This window comes from Passer domesticus, chromosome 1 (assembly GCF_036417665.1).
Source record: "Passer domesticus isolate bPasDom1 chromosome 1, bPasDom1.hap1, whole genome shotgun sequence".
Taxonomy (NCBI): domain Eukaryota; kingdom Metazoa; phylum Chordata; class Aves; order Passeriformes; family Passeridae; genus Passer; species Passer domesticus.
In genome coordinates this window covers 54,212,115-54,235,041 of record NC_087474.1, presented here as the reverse complement: position 1 = coordinate 54,235,041, position 22,927 = coordinate 54,212,115, and the positions used below count along the sequence as shown (strand labels likewise).

The window sequence follows — 22,927 nt, the reverse complement described above, 5'->3', positions numbered from 1 at the left end:
GCCACAGGTTTCCCATAACGTGGAGGATCATTAACGGGACATCATGCCACGATCAATATGATCAAGTGAAGCCAATTTATTACAAAAAGCAAGCTATACTTATACTGTTTTCTATTGTTCACGCCTCAAGCTAATACATTGGTTAAATCCTTCTTACGCATACATTTTAATATATCAGTTAATTTTAGTTAATCTTCCTTCTTCAAACGTCTCGCTGTGGTTTTCTTGTCTGCCTTTGCATCCTGAACTGTCTGCTTTCGAGCATGTTCTTCTCCTTTTGTGTCCTTCAAGGGCATGGTGACCTTACTCATTTTGTATGAAGGCTGGATTGTGCATATGTTGTGCATGTCCATTGTCCTGCAAAAAACTCTCAACACCATAACAGTCTCAGATATCTGATTTCTCTAAGTACTTTAATCATGGCTGAGTCACACAAAACTAGCTCGAGATCAGTCTGGGTACTGCCAATGAGGGACCCTGAACCAAGCAATCCATGGGCTTTTGTATCCACAGTTCATGCACACAGGGGTGTGGGGTCCTCCTGCTGAGCCATTGGCTCCCATTGTATCTCTTGAATGGCTGGTTACCTGGCTGGTGCCACAGGTTCCCATCCAGCTTATTGTGCAAAGGGTCAGCACCCAATCACTGCTCTTACTGGAAGCTCCAGTCATTTCCCCACACACAAAGCACAACCTGCAACTTGCATGCATTGCAGCAGCACACCGAGCTACCTGCACTAGGTGTATTCCTCAACACCAACAACCTCTAATGTCCAAGCTCGAACTTTCTGGCTATTCACAGGCTTTTCCCCAGAGATGGCCTTGCCTGTACTGGTATTTCAGAGGTAAACATTCATATGGAAAGGGGTTACACAGATAAACAGTATTATGGTCTTTTTACCGAACATGTGGGATTTCCTCACATGTTCAGATGGGGAACATGGCTACATGTCTGCACACCATGGACAAATCTGAGGGGTCTCACCAGAGGGTTGCCCATGGTGTTTGAAGACACAGCTTGCAAAGATAAATGAAGTGTGGATGTTAGATATTTGGATCCAATGTTTGAGATGTTTCAGATGGCTGCTGAGGAATGGTTTTCCACCTTCTTCCACCATGGCTGATCCTTGTACGTGCAAAGATATTCAGACAACTGAGCTGGTTATTTCTCCAATGTAATTTTTTTGCCATTAAAATTTTAAAGAATGTGAACTTCTCTGCAACGGAAAAAAAATCACAAACAGTAGAGCAGCTAGTTAGGATTTAGTGGACACAAGACCATAGACAGGGGAAATACTGCCTGGTATAAAATGAAAGATAACATAACTTTTAAAAGGCCCAATGCTTCTTTAAGCAAGGGACAATCAGAGCAAAACAGCCTTGCAAATCAATCATCCATTACAAACCAGAACATATTGGCATCCCAGTCTGCAGTCACTCAGGATGGGGACAAATTCTCCTGATGCCAGCATAGCTTGAGGCTATCTGAGACATCTGGTCATTTCAGTATAAGGTGAAGACTGCAGATAGAACAGAACATATATGAAAATTAATTTAAAAGAAGGGGCAAATCATCTTGTGACTGTTGTTGGGATGATTGGTGCAGTGACTAAGAAACAAGCAGGCGCTGGCAGGGAGTGTAACTGAGCTTGCTACATACAACACCAGCATCCAAAGCAGTTGATGATATTTTCATAACCTTACTGGAAACAGTAAAATAAACAGATTCAAACAGAAGTTGAGTGACATGAGAGGTCACTCTAAAACAGAATCACAAGGCCCTGGAAGTTCCCGTTAACCCTGCAGAGTGACAAAAAATAAGAAAACAGAAATAGAAGTGCAAGAAAGTTACACCAGATTTCACACTGGGTTGGTTTCTTTCCCCCTGCATGTAGTTTTTAAAAATATATGTAATATTTATACATCCATGCCCTAAACAGTCTATTCTATTTTTTCTCTTCTCCCACTGATACTCAAAAAGATGGAACCAGATTTGACCTAATAGCAATGTGCCAAGGTGGAACTAACTCTCACAGGAGAAAAGGATGGCATCTTCATCAGTTACATTCAATTATTGGAAAAATATTATTGTCCGTGATAAATAGTGCAGCTTCACTTAACATACAGGAGTTATCAAATGGTTCTGGAAGGGAGGGGTGGGAGGGAGTGAGCGGGTTTTTTCACCAAATTATTTTTAAAAAATTAAGATCAATGGAAAATAACCAAATCTATTTATGGCATCTAACAACAAGGTCCCCTGATGTTCTCTGAGTGTCTTTACTCTGTCTTCAGTAGCTTTTAGTCTGCCTTTGCAAATGGAACCTCTTCTCCCATGGTTACTTTTCTTCTACTTAATTTCCATTTACACAAGGAGGTGAGTTATTGTCTTCTCAACTGTACAGTGATGCTGTCTTCACTAAATATTGGCTCTCAGCTCTTTTTTCAAATTTTTGTCTCTTCCTGCAGCATATGACTTGCTTTCATTGAAAGAAAGTTTGCCATTTTGTTAACAAAATTTCCATTTTTAAAGAAAGAAACTGAAACATCTCTTCTAATTACCAACACTCATATAAACGAAGATGTTAGTTTAGTAATGAATATGTCAAACTCCAATGGTAACTAACACTTTACACTGGCTCTGTGTGGGTTTGCAATAACATTTGCTACATTAAAAACACAAGGTGAAATCTTTGCCTTATTTGAATAAATGATTTTTTTTTTCTCTTTCATCCTCCTCAGGACGGTGTTGCATTGGTGCCTACTGAATTCAGAGGTATTACCTGTTTGCTACGAACATGGCCATACAGACACATCCTTTGCCACATGGCATCACAAATGAATATCTATTTTTCCCACAAGAAATATAAGATGTGTATATTATATAATGGTACCATAAAATATTTATTTAGTTTAAGTCCCTGCTCCCACCAAAATCAACAGTAAAGAATTGTGGTGATCTCAAAGTGACAGGATTTCACCCTAAAATATACAGAAGGGCAGTTCTGTAATTGGGGAGCACAGAGAGGTCAAGCTTTAGTCCTGGAAGGAGCTTTGCTGTAGAGTTTTCTTTCATACAGGTGTGAAAATATAGTGCATTTCTTTTTCACTGCACTTTCCTATGTTTTGACTGCTTTTTTGCTACACAAAGTCACACAAATTACACAAGTACACAAGTGACGCTTGTTACAAAAGTGTCACATTTGCTTTCCCTCCACTGTCTTTCCCCTAAAGTAAGAGGCATCCATCAACTCAATCATAACTAGGTAAAGCTGAGCAGTTTATGATAGGTATGGGGTCAGGGAAGACTGAATCTTGCCTCCATTATATAAGTAATTTATGGCTTCCAGCAAACATCTCAAGGAAAAGGTTGAACACTCCTTTTATTCCCTCAGTTTCCTGTTATTTTATTCAGATTTTGCTGTTAGAGAAGCTACAACAATATTTGAGAAAAACAGAAGTCAAGTAACAAATAAGGAGAAAATAGAAGTATGGGAAGGAGGAGGAAATATCTCTGTGGGGCAATACAATATGCAGCTAGAAAGCATCTCAGATATGTTCCGCTTCAGTGAGAATTGAAGCAGTGTGAGAAATGTTCACACTGCCCCAACTAATCTCCAAAAAATTTAAAAGGTTTATTAAAACCTTATCAAAAAATACAACAGAAGACTGAATAGAGAAAATATTACAGCGCCGAGTGCAGAGGATTTTTCCCACCATGTGCTCATCCACACAATAGAGGTTTAGCCTTTTAACACTTTAGTCCCTCCCGAAGTTCTGTCCATCAACTCCTTCTTTGCTGTCCAGTGGTGGAGTTAATTTCCTTAAATCTTGATTGGAGGTCAGGTGCTGCCATAGTAAGAAGCTGACCCTCCCAAATGCCCCAAACCCAGGCCACCCCCAATAACAACGCAAGGGAGGTAAAACATAACTATAAGTCTATAAAACTTCTCTTAACATATATACATGAAATTTGCCTTTTAATTGTGAGAGTCAACCATCACATTACTCATCTATCACAATCCCCCTTTTTCCTTTTCCACAAGTTATTTGCTCGAACAATTTAACTCAATGGATCATACTATCATCTGTTGATGTGGGCAAGGACAGAAGGAACAAAAGGAAAAAATCCCCAGTTTTCCCTACACACCCTTATCCAGAATGAACAAAAGGACATTACAGAGGTCCAGTGTGGCTTTTACCCCCATCTACTGTGCCTATGCCCATAGTAGGTGTATCTTAGTGGTGAGTACAGAGGGTAACTCGGTCTTGCCATCCAGTCCCTTTTGTATTAAAAAACAATTGAGGAATTATAGAGGTCTGGCATGGCCTTTTTGCCCCTACCTTACCATGCCTACAGGGTTGCTACCTGCAGCAGGGCTATGGAGTTTTCTTGGTAGTGAACAAAAGGGCCAACCCGGTCTTGCCCTCCTTCCTTTGCCTCATTTTACTTGTGGTTCTTAAGGATGCTGTCCCATTACCTCTTATGGTCCCTTGCGTACTTCCCTTCAACGGATGCTTGTAATTCTTACCCATTAAAACAGGGAAACAGGTCTTGAGCTGTCTGGTGGAAATGTGACTCTACGTTTTGTGTCTTGTTATTTTTCTGATTGTCTCTCGATCCCTTCTTGAAACTCAGTCTTGTTTCACCTGGCCTGGATGTTATAGTCCATTCTTTGGGTTCTTCTACTGGGCCTTTAACTCTGTTGGCATGAGTCCCTCCCCAGTCTGCAATTCGCACGGCCAATTCGGTGGTGAGCAGTACCTGAAAGAGACCTTCCCACTAGCAATTGAAGGCTGATCTCTCCATTACTTAGTCATCACCCAATCCCTAGCATTAATATTATGGATTCTGAAATCCAGGGTGGTAGTTTGTGGAATTGCCCCTTTATGTCTTAGCTCTTCTAAGGTTTGTGCTACAGGCATATACTTTTTTGCATTGGCTTCTCGTTCCTCATAGGTGGCAGCCTTCTGGGGTGAGGTCAGGAAGGATAACCCAAACATCATTTCATAGGGTGACACCCCCAAATCTGACTGGAGTTGGGTTCTAATTCTTAATAAGGCCAAAGAGAAACATTTTATCCATGACATTTGGGTTTCAACCATTAACTTAACTAGAATTCTTTTGAGTCATTCTCTCAACCCTACCAGAGCTCTGGGGATGCCATGGATTGTGTAACTCCCATATCACTCCCAGGGCTTGAACAACTTTCTGCAATATCTTTGATGTGAAATGAGTTCCCCAGTCTGAATCAATCCTGTTTACCATCCCATATTGCAGAATGACTGATTCTAGGAATGTGTTATTCACAATACTGGCACTGGCTTTCTCAGTGGGTACCATCTCTACCCAATGAGTCAAGTGATCTATTGTCACCAGCAAAAACTTCCACTGTTGTACCTGGGGAAGCTCAGTAAAATCTGCTTGGATGTTTTGAAGGGACCTTAAGGCCAGTTCTTGCCCTCCCCTGGGTGTTTTCCTCATGAGCTTCTTATTTACTTGTTGACATATCACACACTGTTCAGTTACCTCCTTAGCTATCCCAAAAATTCCTGCGCATTCCCAATCCCTTAGAAATTGATCACTTAGTGCTTGGGTACCCCAATGTGTTGTCTCATGTATGCCTTCCAGCATTTTCCTGGCAAGGGGTTTATTCAACATTTACCTCCCATCTGCTAATCTTCCCTCCCTATCTTTTTTGGCTCCTATTTTGAGGAGCTCCTCCTCTTCTGCCCCACTAAACACCAGGACTTCTCGTATTTCTCCCATGGGGGTTAACACCATCATTAGTTTTTCTGTTCCTGATTCCGCTGCATTTTTATCTTCCAAATCTGCTAAATTGTTCCCTTGTGCCTCTTGAGCTGCCCCTTTTTGATGCCCTTTAACATATACCACTGCTACTTCCTCTGGTAATTGTGAGGTTTCTAACACTTTTAAAACAAGTTTTTTGTGAATCAGTCCCTTTCCTTTTGAATTTAATAGCCCCCTCTCTGCCCAAATTTTTCCAAAGGTTTGCACTATTCCAAAAGCATTTTTTGAGTCTGCATATATTATTCCCCTTTTCTGTGCTAATATTTCCCAAGCTTGTTTTAGAGCGTATAACTCACATGCTGGGGTGACCAGTTGGAAGACCACTTTTCTATGGCTACTAACCCTTCATCTACTATAGCGTACCCTGATACCTGGTGCCCCTGGATTACCCAAGAAGATCCACCAGTGTACAATTGTTTTCCACCTTGGAGTGGTTGATCTGTTAGGTCCTCTCTTACTTTAGTTTGATAGTTTATAACTTCTAGGCAATTATGTATTAATTCCTCACCTGGTTCCCCATATAAAAACTGGGCATGGTTGCGTTGGTTACTCACGATCAGCTCTAAATCACTGTTTATTATGATGACTTCATACTTTAGCACTCAGGAATCAGTGAGCCATTTCTCAGCCTTTTGGCTTAGAATACTCCTAACTGAGTGTGAGGTATATATTTTCAATTTTTCCCCAAATTTTCGTTTCCTCTATGAGTAGGGCGGTCGCTGCCATTGCCTGAATGCAGGTTGGCCATCCCCAGCTAACAGGATCTAGCAGTTTTGGTAAATAGATTCACAGAATCACAAGGTTGGAAGAGACCTTCAATTTCATCGAGTCACTAACACCCCAATTAAACCACGGCACTAAGTGCCACATCCAGTCTTTTTTTAAACACATCCAGGGATGGTGACTCCACCACCTCCCCATTCCAGTACTTTATCACCCTTTGTGTGAAAATTTTTTTCCTAATATCCAACCTACATTTCCCTTGACACAGTTTGAGACTGCAACCTCTTGTTCTGTCAGTTGCTGCCTGGAGAAAGAGACCAACCCCCACCTGGCTACAGCTACCCTTCAGGAAGTTGTAGAGAGTGGTAAGGTTACCTCTGAGTCTCCTTTTCTCCAGGTTAAACAACCTCAGCTCCCTCAGCTGTTCCTCATAGGGCTTGTGTTCCAAGCCCCTCACCAGCCCTGTTGCCCTCTTCTGGATGCGCTCAAGCATCTCAATGTCCTTCCCAAACTGAGGGGCCCAGAACTGGACACAGTACTCAAGGCGTGGTCTCACCAGTGCCAAGTACAATGGGAGAATGACCTCGCTGCTCCTGCTGGCCACACTATTCCTGACATAGGCCAGGATGCCGTTGGCCTTCTTGGCCACCAGGGCACACTGCTGGCTCATGTTCAGCTGGTTGTCAACCAATACTCCCAGGTCCCTTTCTGCCTAGGCACTGTTCAGCCACACCGTCCAAAGCCTATAACGCTGCAGGGGGTTATTGTGGCCAAAACACAGGACTCGGCACTTGGACTTATTAAACTTCATCTTGTTAGATTCTGCCCATATATCCAACCATTCCAGGGCTCTCTGCAGAGCCTTCCTGCCTTCCAACAGCTCAATACACCATCCCAGCTGAGTGTCGCCTGCAAATTTACTAATGAACGACTCAATACCCTCATCTATGTTATCAATAAAAATATTGAACAGAACTGGCCCCAGCACAGACCCCTGAGAGACACCACTGGTGAACGGCTGCCAGCTGGATGCAGCACTGTTCACCATCATTCCCTGAGCCCGGCCATCCAGCCAGTTCCTAACTCAGCAAAGAGTGCTCCTGTCCAAGCCGTGGGCTGCCAGCTTTTTCAGGAGTATGCTGTGGGAGACAGTGTCAAAGGCCTTGCTGAAGTCCAAATAGACAACATCCACAGCCTTTCCTGCATCCACCAGTGGGTCACCTGGTCATAAAAGGAGACCAGGTTGGTCAAACATGACCTGCCCCTCCTAAACCCATGCTGACTGGGTCCAATACCCTGGCCATCCTGTAGATGCTGCATGATAACACACAGTATAAATTGATCCATTTTCTTGCCGGGTACTGAGGTCTGGCTGACCTGTCTATAATTACTCCTTCCCACCCTTTTTGTGAATGGGTGTCACGTTAGCCAGCTTCCAGTCATCTGGAAACTCGCCAGTGAGCCAAGACTGTTGGTAAATGATGGAGAGTGGCTTTGCAAGCTCATCTGCCAGCTCTCTCATCACCCAGGGATGGATCCCATCTGGTCCCATAGATTTATAAATATCCAAGCATCTCAGAAGTTCTCTGACTGCCTCTTCTTGGATAATGGGGGGACCAACCATTCTGTTCCCTGGCACCAACAACCAATCCAAGAGGACAGTTGTCCCAGGAACAAGCAGTCTGCTGAATGAGGCAAAGAAGGTGTTAAGCACTTCTGCCTTCTCCTCATCTGCAGTTACTAAGTTCCCTCCCTCATCCAGTAAAGAACAAAGGTTGGTCTTACCCTTCCTTTTACCATTAATATATTTGTAAAACCATTTTTTATAATCCTTTACAGAAGTCACCATTTTAAGTTCAAACTGAGCTTTGGCCTCCCTAATTTTTTTCCTACATGCTCCAGCAGCCCCCTTAAATATTTCCTGAGTGACCTGACCCTCCTTCCAAAGATGATACATCCTCCTTTTTTTCTTGACTTCCTTCAAAACTTCCTTGCCCATCCAAGCTGGGCATTTACCTCATCGACTCATCCTTTGGTACACAGGGACAGTCTGTTCCTGTACCCTCAAGATCTCTGCTTTGAAGCTTGCCCACCTTTCCTGAATTCCTTTGTTTTTAAGGGCTGTTTCCCAAGGAACTCTCTGAATAAGTCTCCTAAGTAGGCCAAAGTCTGCCCTCCGGAAGTCCAGTGTAAGAGTCTTATTGGTATTCCTCCTCATTTTACCAAATATTGAGAACTCTAACTTCATGATCACTCTGCCCCAAGTGGCCTCCAACCACTACATCTCCCACCAGCCCATCTTGATTTAAAACAGCAGGTCTAACATAGTCCCTCCCCTAGTGGGCTCACCCACCACCTGCAACAAAATTTGTCCTCCACACACTCTAAAAATTTCCTGGACTGCTCTCTTTTCTGCTGTATTAAGTTCCCAGAAGATGTCTGGGAACAGAACAAGGGCTGATCCTGAAACAGTATCTAACTGCTGGTAGAATAAGTTGTCCACCTCCTCTTCCTGGTTGGGTGGACAATAACAGACTCTCAGTAGGGTATCAGCCTTGTTGGCCTTCCCCTTAATTCTTACCTATAGGCATTAAACTCCATAAGTTTCAATACCTATGGCATCAAAAGCCTCATTAATATAAAGGGCCACCCCTCCACCTCTTCTCACTTTCCTGTCTCTTCTGAAGAGCTTGTAGCCATCCAGTGCAGTGCTCCAACTATGTGAGTCATCCCACCACTTTTCTGTGATGGCAATTACATCATGGTTCTGCTGTTGCACCATGACCTCCAGCTCTTCTTGTTTGTTACCCATGCTGCGTGCATTGGTATGCATGCACCTCAGCTGGGCTGCTGATTTCTCTCCTAACTCAGGCTTACCACCCTTGGGCCTGCTTCTAGACAGCCCAGAAGCATGCACTTCCCCCTTCAGACCTAGTTTGAAGCCCTCTCAATGAGGTCTGACAGTTCATGGGCTAAAAACCTTCTGCCCTTAACAGAAATGTATCCCATCTGGTTCCAGTAGAGCAGGTGCCGTAAAAGTTGCCTCATGATCAAAAAATCCGAAATTTTGCCAATGACACTAACCCTTGAGCCACTTGTTAATGATGTGAGTTCTCCTATTTCTTTCATTATTTTTCTCTGCCACCAAAGGGACTGAGCAGAACACTACCTGTGCCCCTGTCCTATCGGCCACTTGACCCAGTGCCCTAAAGTCCCTTTTAATTGCCTTACCACTCCTCTTTTCAAACTCACCACTGCCAGCCTGCAGTATCAGCAGCAGGTAATAATCAGAGGGCTGAATCAGCCCAGGAAGTCTCTCAGTGATATTTTGTACCCAAGCCCCAGTGAGGCAGCAGACCTCCCTGTGGGATGGGTCTGGTCAACATATGGGGCCCTCTGCTCCCCTCATAAGGAAATTACCCACTATGATTACCCTTATTTTCTTCTTGCTGTTAGAGGTGGTGATCCATCTTACAAATGAGTCATAACTGAGAGACTCATTGGGCAGATAATTTTCTTCTACGTCATCTGGCTGGCTCTCTAGACCCAGTACCTCATACCTATTCTGAAGTGGCACCTGGCTAGGGGATGGGGGTCAGGAGGAATTTTTATTATTAACTGCCTGAGCAGGGACCCATTTCCACTCCCCTTCATCTACCAGGTGCCCTTCTATTGCCTGAGAGTGAGAGGCATATGAGTCCTCAGACTCTTGGTGGGCCGCCGTTAAAGATGTAAGGGCTGAACTCCACCAGTATATTTCGCTTTCACTTTCCCTGATACTCCTTAATCTTTCAACTTCCTCCCTAAGCTCAGCTACCAGTGAAAGGAGGTTATTCACCTGTTCACACTGTAGGCAGGCCTCCTCCACAACACCCCCTGAAACGATGGATAAGCTCAAACACTCCAGGCAGGAATGGGTCTGTACAGACACATCCTTTTTGAAGGGCTTCACTTGGTCACATACAATTGTACCAGCCACAGTTTTCGACCGTGTTAAAACCATTACTAGCAGAAAGCCCGAAATCAAGCAGCCAACAGAAACACTTCAAACAACACACAGCATACCTTAATAGCAAGAAGACCTGCAGCCCTGCCTGTGCGAACTGCCATGCAAACTGCCGTGACCACGTCCATGTATGCCCAATCCTGTTTGCTGCGCTCCAGGTCACCAGGGTCCCTAGAGGCCTCTGAAAATCAGTCACTCAGGAACAAAGGAAACTCCACCTCCCATTCCTGAAAGGCTCTCAACGCAAGCCACTCACCTGGTTTCCTGGATCCTCCCCAGTCCTGGGCTAGTACTCCCTCAGCTACCCATTTTTCTATGTCTACAAACAGAAGAGTTTGTCTAAGACAGGAAGACTCAGTGCTGGTGCACTGACTAATTTTTGCTTTAAAGCTTCAAACTTTTGTTCATTGTTTTCTTCCCACCTAATCTCTTCTACTAACTTTTCATACAAGAACCTGATGGCCTGTGTATACATTAAATCCATAGTCTACAATATCCCAACAAACCTAGAAACCTTCTAACTTCCCTCTTAGTTTTTGGCCGTGGGAGTGAGACTATCCCCACAATTCTCTTAGGATTCAGTTGCTGGCTGCCTTGACAAATCACATATCCTAGGTATTTTACTTCCCTCGCTACAAACTGGAGTTTTCCTTTTTGTACCTGAAGTCCTTGGTCTCCTAGAAAATTTAATAATGCTGTGCTGGAGTCCCAAACTTCTTTTTCTTCCCATCCTGAGAGAAGCAAACTGTCTACATATTTGATAAGTTTTATCTCAGGTTTGATGGAGAATAGTTGTAGTACTTCTCCTAGGGCTTGACCAAATAGGTTTGAGGATTCAGAAAACCCTTGGGGTAACCTAGACTGCCGAAGCTGTTGCTTCCTCCTGGAATCGGGGTTCTCCCATTCAAAGGCAAGGTATTTTCCTCTGCCAGTGGATAAGTCCAAAAAGCAGCTTTTAGGTTTATCACACTAAACCACTGGTGTGCTGGGGGCATATGACTCATATAGGGGTTTGTTCACTTCTCTCAAATCTTGGACAAGCCTGTAAGTCCCATCTGACTTCTTTACTGGTAATATGGATGTATTATGGGGGGACATACACGGTTCTAAGGTCCTGGACCCCAAGTAGGTCCTGGATTACCGGCCATAGTTCTCGTCTCTCTTCCAGGAAGAGTGGATATTGCCATACCCGAACTGGATGGTTCTCATTAACTATTTTTATTACTATAGGTTTCATGTTCAAGTTACCTTGATATTTTGGTTTTGCTCACACCATCTCATGAATTTTCTCCTCATCCTCTTCTCTTAATTGGAGAAGCTTAACTACCATTTTCCCCTCCTCTGGAAATGTTCCAATGTCTAACCTCACCTGCAAATCCTGTCCTAATAAATTTCACCCTGCTTATGGAACTAATAGAACATCCCCAATTCCTATATTTTTTTTGCCCCTTCAAACTTTACTTCCTTTCTAACTGAGACTTAGAACCTTTCCCCTTTGCACCTACTACTTGTACAGTACCTTGACCCTTTTTGCACCCCTTTGGGATTCTACAAATATAAGTTCTTTCACCATCCGTGCCTACTAGGAATTAAAATTCTTTCTCCTGGGAACCTGTTTTTAAAGTTATCAAGGGTTCCTGATAGTATTCCATCCCCAGGAAGTAGAGACCCTGACACCCCTAATCTTCCCCTTTTTGCTCAGTCTCATAGACTCTCAGGTCCTTTTCCCTCTGGGGGCACTTCTTTCTGATATGCCCATTCTTTTACAGTAAAAGCACACTGGTCCTAAGTTCTCCCGTTTCCCAAACTCTCCTTTTTGTATCCAGTTCCAGGGAGCTGCATTCCCCCCTCTGTCTGCTTTCCTGCATTCGGGGTTCCCCTCTCTTACCTGGGTAGTTCTTCATGTGCTGGTTTCCTTCCCTGATGGCAGTTACCATTACTTGGCTTTTGCCTTGGCCTTCTCTTCGTCTCTCTTTACATACACCTTCTGTGCCTCCCTTAAAGGGTCCTCTAACCTCCTTTCTTGCCAACCATCTAATTTTTCTAACTTTCTCTGTATATCCAGCCAGGTGTGAGTAACAAAATTTATCTTTAGTAAGATCTGTCTGGCCACTGTATCAGGGTCAACCCCTGAATATTGCCTCATATTTTCCTCAATCTTTCTAGCCACTCTGTTGAAGTTTCTTCCCTCTTTTGCTGCTTTTTGATTATATGGAGCTGCTTCACTGATACCTCTTATAATTCATGTCCTACTCCTCCATGTCCTGCCTCGCCCCTGTGCTGTTGTGGTCCCAAATGGGGCACACTGTGGGCATTTTCAGATCCCCAGGAGGTCTTTTTCAGGCCCTCAGGAAAGGGAGCGCATGCTCCCTTTCCCATAACCATATCCCAGCTGCCTGGATCATCTGTCTTTCCTCTGGTGTGAACAACATAGTCATTACTGATTGCATTTCTTCCCATGTATAAATATTGTGCCCCAAAAACTGGTCTAACTGCTCCACTAATCCAATGGGGTCTTCTAATAGTCCTTTTAATTATTTCTGGAACATTCTCACATCAGAGGAGCGGTTATTAATTCAATTCTTCCCTGCACCCCACGCAGCAGTACTTCCCTCAGGGGGTATAATCCCGATGCTTGGGTCCTATCCCCTGATCTGCTTTCCTCTTGTTGTGCCACCCTGTTCCTGGTGTTTTGGCTAGGCACATCAGGGGGCAAGGGAGGTGCAGTTGGAGCTACTGGGGGCAGGGCGCGGGACAAGTGGTCTAACAGGGTCCCATTCTTTATGTTCTGTTACCTTCAACACGCCCATCTTCAAGGTTGCGGTCTCCCCTTCACAGCAAGCAGTGCAGTCACTCTCTTCCTGATTGAATGATTAAACATGTAAACATACATGTTTAATGTCCAGCATATCCATCCTTTGTCTGATCCATATCTTGGCCAGTGTACATGATTGCTCCTAATTTTGCTTCTGGTCGATTCTACCATGCAGTACTGAATCGTTTTAAGCTCATCCTTATCTTTGGTGTTGGGGTCATATTTCCACCAGGTTAATTTCCTTCCCAGTGGGCTATCTGGGGGTATGCCCATTGGTACCGCCTCAATTTCTGGTTCTTCCCTTGGGGATTCTCTACCCGCCCATAATCCTATCCCGACCAGCTGAACACAGGTCTCCCCCCGACAGAGCTTGCCTCTCCAATCAGCCAATTACACACCCTCCCAGCAAGGCCCACCTCTCTAAGAAAGGAGAGCGAAAAGAAGAGAATAAAGAAACTAGGAAAGGAGGAAGGAGAAGGAAAGATAAGAGAGAAAGAAAAGGAAAAAAATAAGAAAGAAAAAAAAACTTTACCTCTCTTCCAAAAAACATTTAAGATCCAGGGGACTTCCGTCCCATGGTCGCACTCTGATCCCCCTCCCACCTGGCTCAGCTCGGCTAAGGCCTGCCCTGGGCCCGATGCGGCTTGGCTCGGCAGCTCCGCCTCTGGCCCAAGGTGGCTTGGCTCAGCAGCTCTGGCTGCGCTCTGAGCTCTCCGGCTCCTCTCTGTGAACCCCCTGCGCCACGTGGAGTGTTGCACCTACTCCTGGGCAACCTCTCCGCCGCAAACCTCTTGGTGGTCGCCCCATTTCCAGCCCAGTCTCGGCTGGCTCTAGAAATTATAGCCCTGGCTGCACCCAGGAGCCACCCCCGGCTCCGAGCTGCATGCAAGCTTACCAGTTCCCTTTGTGATCCTGGGGTCTCCCCACACAGTGCCTCCCTCCAATGCTCTCAAGTCCCCACAAATCCTTCAATCTCATGCGTACTGCCGGCCAGGGGGTCCCCGTCAAGTGATTTGCGGAAAGAAAAAAACACAACTTTGTGAAATAAATGGGCAGGAGATCTTTCTCCTTTTTAATGCCTTTATTAAGGAAGAAATCGACGGGTTGCGCCCACACCGCCGTTGCTCCCAGGCGTGGCACGAAGGAGGAGGATGATGCAGTTTTGTCCACTGGTCTGCAGACAGAGCTGGGGACTCTGTCCTCACGGGAGAGTCGTGGAGTCCTTGGTTTGTTTGTTTAAAAACCCGGGGGTTCTCTTTAATCAGTTTCTTTTCAGGTTAGGGTGAGAAACAAAAAGGTCCAAGCAGGTACGGGACTATGCTCCCATCCTTAGACGTCACTTTAAGTCACTTGTTGGCTCGTGATTTTAGGGGTTTTTCTTGTAAAAACTGTAAAACTGTAAAAACCCAAGGTGCACTGCATTTCTTATTTGCATACTGGCTCAGATGTCACTCCTATTTTCTTTACCTCGGAGGGGTCTGTCCTGGCAAGTGGCCAGCATCAGGGAAACAATCAGTTAATCACCCGCCATTAACGGGTGATTAAGGGCTTTTCTTCGGCAGCAAAACCAAAGGAGTCTGACCCGGTCTGACTTGTTTTTTTGTTTTTTTTTTTAACTCTGAAACTTAAAAAAAATACAACTTTCTATTCATAACACTTTGTAGAAGTTGTAAAGCCGGTATGTTTGTTACAGCACTGGACGCATGTGGTGATTGTTCCCCCTTAAAGGACATGTGCACCCCTGAGAACTCCCTATCCTATTTTATCTCCCTTACTGATTCATATGCATAGAATTTCACAATAGGTTCATATATATTCATTTTACTGATTTTGCATTACACTTGCAGCTAGATTTTTATCAGAAAGTACAGAAAGAACTCCTGGATCATCCTGCCCTGTCTCCTGAAGCCTCAGCGCAGCCTCAGCTTTGGTTTTCATCTGTTTCAAAGTTCAAGGGGCCCCTCATATCTCCTTCGCATTCTTTTCCCGCAGCTGAGGCAGTTCTGCGAGGCAGTTCACTGGGGTTTTTTTTGCGAGAACAGGCAGTCTTGAGCTCAGACTAAACAACATATCCCATCTATGCAAGCAAGCTACAGACTTAATAATTCAAAACAGCACATTTCACCTAAATCCAAAATGGATTTCCACCTTGGAAAATTTCCACTCTGTTTCATTCCTCCCTTTCCTAGAAAATAAATAAATTCTTTTACTTAATGCAAATCCTTACAATAATAAGTGTCCCTTAATGCTTTACCATGTACATTTGATAAGGAGGCTAACACAGCTACTCGCTGTAGTATACAAAAATTAGAATAATTTCTACTAGGCAAAATAACATCATTGTTATAGATTTTTTTTACAATAGCACAAGCATATTCTCAAGCATACACAATGTTTATCAGTATATACAAGCACAGTTTTCTGATCAGTGACTGGATGAATCTCAAAATGGTAAATACTTTGTCTGGTATCAAGACACATATCTTGAGCATTAATAGTAATCCTGGTTGTCCTCTAGTAACACAAGATTCTAAGTTTACTGTTTGCCATTTTTCATTCACCTTTCGTGCCCACACCCTGTGTTCTGAAAGATAGACCACCTATTTTCATTATTTAATCCTAGTGCAATGATGGGGTGGATAATGTAAACAGTGGCATTATGTATAGAAAGCACAAAAGCAGTGGCCACATTCGAAGCAGGATCATAGCTGAAATTTACCATAGTCCACCAGGATTGAAACTTTCTTTCAAAATCAATTGCATTATCCCAGACAATTTTTTGAATTTCAGCTGGAAAATCACCTTCACCCCCTTCCCATATGCTCAAAGCTGCTGTTGCGTGCATCCAAAACTGTGCTTGTATACAACTGCAAGCTCAAGACAGATTATTGTCAACCGTACTAAGCGCTTCTACTATTAACTTGTGGTCTTGGTCCCCAGCCTTTTTCCACTTTGGCAGTACTTTTGAAATCTGCCACTGGCTAGTTCCTAATGCCAATAGAGATGACTGTAAGGGTGGTTTCAATCTTGCTAGACCACCTGCTGCAGTGGCCAGGTTGTTCATTAGTTTTTCTGAATCAATTCCATTTAAAACTCCCAATCCTGTCCCTAGTATCCCAGTTAGATCCCTCCTTATTCTGCTCCTGAGGTGTACTTGTCTTTGTAACCACATTGTCCAGCCCTCAAAGGATATTCTTAGGAAAGAGGAGCAGGCTGGTTGGATTTCTGAGAGGTTAATTTGCATTAGCAATTCAACACATTTGAGAGACCACTCTGGATTGAGCAACAGTTATTGTTGACCCATATTCCTCACTACATATGGGCCTATTTAATATACTTTAGGTTCAAGTTTGGTTTCTGAACTGCTTGAGTACTGGTGTGAGTTGTATAAGGTCTTGCCATTGTGAAAGGTATAGCCTCTATTTTAAAGTTAAATGAGAGCCTGATAGCATCATGAGCCCAAAGAGAAGTCACGTCTACAGGCTGCGTTAATGTGAAATTACACCAACAATCTGATCCACTTGGGCTATCACAAACCTCCTGGTGCCTGTATACAGGAGAAGCTGAAACACTAATTTGATTTGGTTCCTGTGGATTACTACAGTGGATAAGTTTAAATCTTTTATCTCAGAAGATTCTCCCATGGATCCAGTATACTGATTAAAAGCCTGGGACCAAGGCCATTCAGCATCGGTTTGGATAGAGGTACTCTCTAATTCCAAGACTTCAATTATAATTATACATAAAACAATCCTATAAATGAAATTACAAAGTACCCCAGCTGCAATATACCCATTTTTCCTGAGTAAGTTTTAGTCTGAGTTCTTTGTCTCCTGGTGTCACTTTCCAAGGGGCTTCTGGGGCCTTCTTCACTCAAGAGTGGTGGATCCAGGCATTCTGCTCCTTCATCTTGATCGTGGTGAAGGTGGTAAGAAGCACCTTGAATGGTCCTTCCCACTGTGGTTCTAAAGTCTTTTCTGTAAAAGACTTGACATATACATCATCCCCAGGCTGTATGTTATGTACTGGTCCATCTAGCTCCCTGCTCCAAGTTCCAGCCACATGTTTCTCAATTTCTCTGTGCTATTTACTTAAAGCCACCATGTAGGTGGCCAATGTTATCTCCCCAATGTGGGTGGACATTCCCTTTTGTATTCCATATGGTCTTCCATAAAGCATTTCAAAGGGACTCAGCCTAGGTTTAGTTCGAATTCGCAACGGCCAGTGAAAGTGCTTGGGGCCAGAGTAGATTAAATTCCTGCCCCAGTCTTACAATCAAATGCTTAATCAAATGATTGATTTTCTCCACTTGGCCTCTCGACTGGGGGGTGACATGGAGTATGAAGTTCCCAATCTTGCCCAAGCGGCTACTAATCTGTTGCACTATTCTGGAAATAGAATGTGATCCTCTATCCGAGGATATTGTGGCTGGAACTCCGAAGTGTGGTATTATTTCTTGTAATAATACCCTGGTCATCTCTAGAGCCTTGACAGTTCTGGTGGGGAGTGCTTCTGGCCACCCTGAAAATGTATCTGTCAATACTAATAAATACCAATACCCGCCCCTCTCCTTGGGAGTTCTGAAAAGTCAATTTGCCACTGCTGTCCAAGTCCATGGCCCCTCCCAGTCTGACCAAGTTTTGGTCTGGGGATATTTTTGGGGTTAGTCTGGAAGCAAAGATCACACTGTCGGGTAGCTTGAGTAATAATGGCATATAAATTGCTGGCAACAATTCTTTCAATCAAATAGGTATTCAGGGCATCTATTCCCCAGTGTGTTTTCTGGTGCTCCTCCCTTACTAGTGACCACAACAAATGGGAAGAGATTACCGCTTCCCTTCAATGGTAGCCCACCCTTCTTGGTTGTATGTCCCTTTTTGATCTTTGATTATTTTTCTATCTTTCTTATTATATTCTGGCTTACCTTCAAGGGAAATTTGACCATCTGGAATTAGAGCTCCTTCAATAGTTACCTAAACTAGGTTAGTTCAGGTGTCAAGCATGTTAGCAAGGTGTATGGGTTTGCCACCACTGGGTGCGGATCAGGCTTTTACTTCCTCACCCCAGCTGGTTGTTTTCCTTAACTTGCACAGGAGGTGCCTTCTCTGCCCTCCCACACCCCAGGAAACACTAGATCCATTATTTTCTTGTTAATATCATCCTTATTTTCAATTTCAGTTTCACTAATTGTTAAAATTGAGCTTAGTATGCCTACATATTGTTGATCCTTTAGCAAAATAATCTCCACATCTTTAAATGTGATGTTTGGTTCCAGCTACTCCAACAAGTCTCTACCCAACAAGGCTTTTGGGGAGTTGGGCATATACAAAAACCTATGAATATTTTGATGGTTTGCAAACTATGCTTTTTAAGATTGGTCAGTTGCCCCCTTACCATAACATAATCACCCTCCCACCTGGCTCAGCTCGGCTAAGGCCTGCCCTGGGCCCGATGCGGCTTGGCTCGGCAGCTCCGCCTCTGGCCCAAGGTGGCTTGGCTCAGCAGCTCTGGCTGCGCTCTGAGCTCTCCGGCTCCTCTCTGTGAACCCCCTGCGCCACGTGGAGTGTTGCACCTACTCCTGGGCAACCCCTCCGCCGCAAACCTCTTGGTGGTCGCCCCATTTCCAGCCCAGTCTCGGCTGGCTCTAGAAATTATAGCCCTGGCTGCACCCAGGAGCTGCCCCCAGCTCCGAGCTGCATGCAAACTCACCAGTTCCCTTTGTAATCCTGGGGTCTCCCCACACAGTGCCTCCCTCCAATGCAGAGGATTTTTCCCACAATATGCTCATCCACACAATGGAGGTTTTGCCTTTTAACCCTTTAGCCCCTTCCAGTGTCCCAAACCCAGGCCATCCCCTGATAACAGTGTAAGGGGTGGGGGGGGCGCTGGTGGCAAAACATAAGTCTGTAAAACTTCTCTTAACATATATACATGATATTTGCCTTTTAATTGTGAGAGTCAACCATTGTATTACTCGTCTATCACAGGCAGTATTCATTCAGCCTTAAGAAGTATGTCTCAGTTATCTCCAATATGCAGACCCTATAATTGTCTCAGAAAAGTTTTATGCCTAGCACTTCTTTTAAAGATAAAAAAAATTAGATTGCTGGCTAAACAGGACTCAACTAATGCTGAGCTTTATGTCTTCTTTCTTTTTCACCCCAGTCCTTAGGTACATCTCTCTCACTGCCTTCCTTCAGCTACCTCTGTAGCCTTCAACTCCCCAGTGAATTGAAGTGGCTGTCTTCAGGTTAGGTACTCCACAGATACCATCATCCCCTGGGTATCTGTCTGAGCTTCATAGCCACAAAATCTATTTTCCAGATCTATCTTTAGAAAGAGCATACTTTGAAGCTTTGGAACCAATGCAGATTTCAAAGAATGATAGAATGACCTTTAAGATCATCTATTTCCAACCTCCCCACTATGACCAGGAACACCTTTCACTAGACTAGGTTGCTCAAAGCCCCATCCAACCTGCCCTTAAACATTTTCAGTGATGGCCATCCACAACTTCTCTGGATATCCTGTTCCAGTGGCTCACCACCCTCTTATTCTTCCCAATAGCTAACTATCCTGGGGGGACTTTATGGTTCTGTATCTCCTCTCAGCTGCTCTATGCCCAGACATGATGAGTCTTGTAGCTTTAAGATCAAAGGAGGGTGGGGGGAAGGTAGTGGAATTCTTTCAGCACTTATGTGCTGTGTGTTCAAAACACAGATAACTTGCTGTCATGGTTTTGCGTGACATTTAGGGAAGTAAAGGAGATATTTAGAGAAGTGATGAAGCCAACCCAGGACATTCACTCAGATTTTTTTTTTCCCCTGCAGCTCTTGGCTCTCTTGTTCTCCAGAAAGAGACAGAGAGTTTTTAATTTCTTTTTAGTTAGTTTTTTTTTTTTTTTAGTTAGCTGAGGCAAGAAGTTTTTCCTGGGACTGTGGCTTCTTCTTCTTCTTCTTTTCCTGGAACTGCTCAGCTTTTCTCTGGTCCGAAACACCAGAACACTTCTGGCGGCCCTGTCACGCCACAGCTCAGAGGCCAGCTCTAGATCCCAGAGGGAATCTTGCAAAAAGGACTACACCTACAGAAAGGACTCTGAATCTACCAGCTGATCTCCACAGTGAGAGGTTTTATTATTTAACATCATTCTCTTCTTTTATTTTTTTTCATGCTTGTGAGCACTCTGCTTGTTAAATTAAACAGGGTTTTTTTCACTTTCCTCCAGAGATTCTTTTTCGAACCTGAGGACATATTCATTTCAGGATGCTTCCTCATAGTTTGGCTCAAACCAAGACACTAATCTAAATCTACCCTCTTTCAGTTTAAAGCCATTTCAATTTTAGGCCATTTCAACCCATTACCCTGGTCTTTACATGCCAGCATGGCCAGTGCTTACTGGGCTAATAATCACATGACAACATCCCTGGGCAAGCTACAGACAAGGGGGCAGTGGGTCCTTCTTCTCTGTGTGGAGCACCTGCACAAAACTGCTATGGGGAAGATGCAAATTATTTTGTGGTAGCATAGAATCACACAGACATCTGGCACAAATAGCAGAAACTTCTGTTTAAAGCTTCAGAAAATTCTGTAAAAGGAAAGCTTTTCAATAGTCCTGAGTTTCTCTTAATGTGCTTTTTGAAGTCCACAGAAAGGCAAGAAATGCCTAAAATGCATAACTAATGCAAAATCCCAGTGGCTGCCAGTGAAGAAATCCTGTCTAGACATTTGCATGTAACTTCCAGTGCTGTGGCTGTGCTACTTTATATTATGAAGCCTGTTACACTTTGACATAATAAAGTGCTTTGTAAAAGAAGTAAAAAGAGCTGAACCAATCATGGGAACAGCTGTAGACAACAAATAGCATGAAAGAAATTTAGACAGAATAATGAAAGCATCAAAGCTAAAAAAAAGTTTTTTATTTTAATGTCATTTCTGCAATAACAACAAAAATTAAACAGAATAAGTCTCTTGATGCGAGGCTAACTCTTAATAGGGAAATTGGACCACTGCTTAGGCATCAAGGTATCTTTCAAACCACTTATGTTTTTATAGCTGTTGTGAAGAGGTTGCTTGCCTCCCAAAGACTGTAAAAATCATGATTTCTGTTAAGATGTCACATAGCCATGATATTTTATGAAAAATCCTTTGCTAGGATTTTTTACTGAGGAGCTGAGGAGCCTTAGGAAGGAAATGTAAACAATAACTATGCTTGTTTGCTGCTGTGGAATGCAACAGATGCATCTGTGATTGGGAAATGTTGGTTCTTTCTAATTAATGGCCAATCACAGTCAGCTGGCTCGGACTCTCTGGGAGTCAGAAGTCTTTATTATTGCATTCCATTCCTGTTCTTTCTAGCCTTCTAATGAATCCTCTTCTCTCTATTCTTTTAGTATAGTTTTAGTGTATCATTTTAATATAGTATATAGCATAATATAATAAACCAGCCTTCTGAAACATGGAGTCAAAATTCGCGTCTCCTCACACAAAGCATCAACCAGAATGTCATCTCAGGTTTTTAACAATAAAACACTCAAGACAACAGAAATGGTGTTTTTCTACTTGTTCAAGATCTCACTAATACAAAAGTGTACACAAGAACTTGGTGCTTCCTTGAGTTTACATGGTGTCAGTTTTACCTCCAATGTTACATTTGGCATGCTCATCAGTGGACTGTAAAGTAAAGAAATTAAGTTTTTTGGGGAGAAAATATTTGCTCAGAGTTTCCTTTTTGTTGATGAATATTGCAGAAACCTATGAAAGGAATATTTAAGGTGAGCCAGTGGGGAACCTTCATTCATTTCCACTTCCAGTATCTTTTCCAAATCCTCTCTTTCCTCAGCTATTTTGGCTCCCAATTAAAAAAAAAAATCAATACATTAAATTAAAAAAATAAAGTCCTCCATCCCTAATGTACTTTATTCAAAAGTGTTACCAGGGTCTCATTCAGTGCAGTTGGCTGAAGGCTAATGGTCACATCCATTAGTGAATATTAGAGTTGGTCTGATCTCTAATTTTACAGACATCATGTCTTCAATAGTCTGTATGTTTTTCCTAGGCATTATGATTTTACAGTCATAATGAATTGATCACTGCTGGACTGCTCAAAAACTACATCAGCTTTATAGATAGTGTGCTTAAACTTCCTCAGATTTACATTCAATCAGCTGTTCCAATTACTTCAGCCCTGTGCTGCAAGTGCTTGCCATAAGGAAATGAAACCACCTAAATGAAAAAGAATTGTAAATGTATTTACAATTTTAATCTTTTGGTTTGTGGTTTTTTGGGGTTTTTTTTCTGTCTAGGTTTCAAGGTCTATCCAGGTTTCAAGTAGTGAGGTTTGTAGCATCCATAATCTAGTCTTTGAAGTAATAGGCTGAACTAAGGGCATGCCAAACAAAGGAAAAAAACTATCTGTGCTGTATCACTTCTGCAGTTTCTATAGTCCAATATCATGGCAGTTTCCCGCCGGGCTGATGCCCAGCAGGGTGCCAGAGCCAGGATAACTCAGTGGAAGCTCAAGCAGCCTAAGCAAACTATAGTGATTTTCAACTCTTAGTGATTGTCAGCTCTCAGTG

At 43.3% G+C, this 22,927-nt stretch overlaps 1 long non-coding RNA gene across 1 annotated transcript; it reads right to left on the bottom strand.

The window, feature by feature from the left end:
• Positions 1 to 278: 278 nt before the first annotated feature.
• On the bottom strand, positions 279 to 13,966 carry LOC135288098 (uncharacterized). The gene is made up of 4 exons (XR_010351405.1): positions 13,885 to 13,966; positions 13,333 to 13,398; positions 1,406 to 1,519; positions 279 to 1,216 (listed from the first exon to the last, which is right to left on the bottom strand). It is a non-coding gene; the product is annotated as an uncharacterized LOC135288098 (long non-coding RNA).
• Positions 13,967 to 22,927: the final 8,961 nt, after the last annotated feature.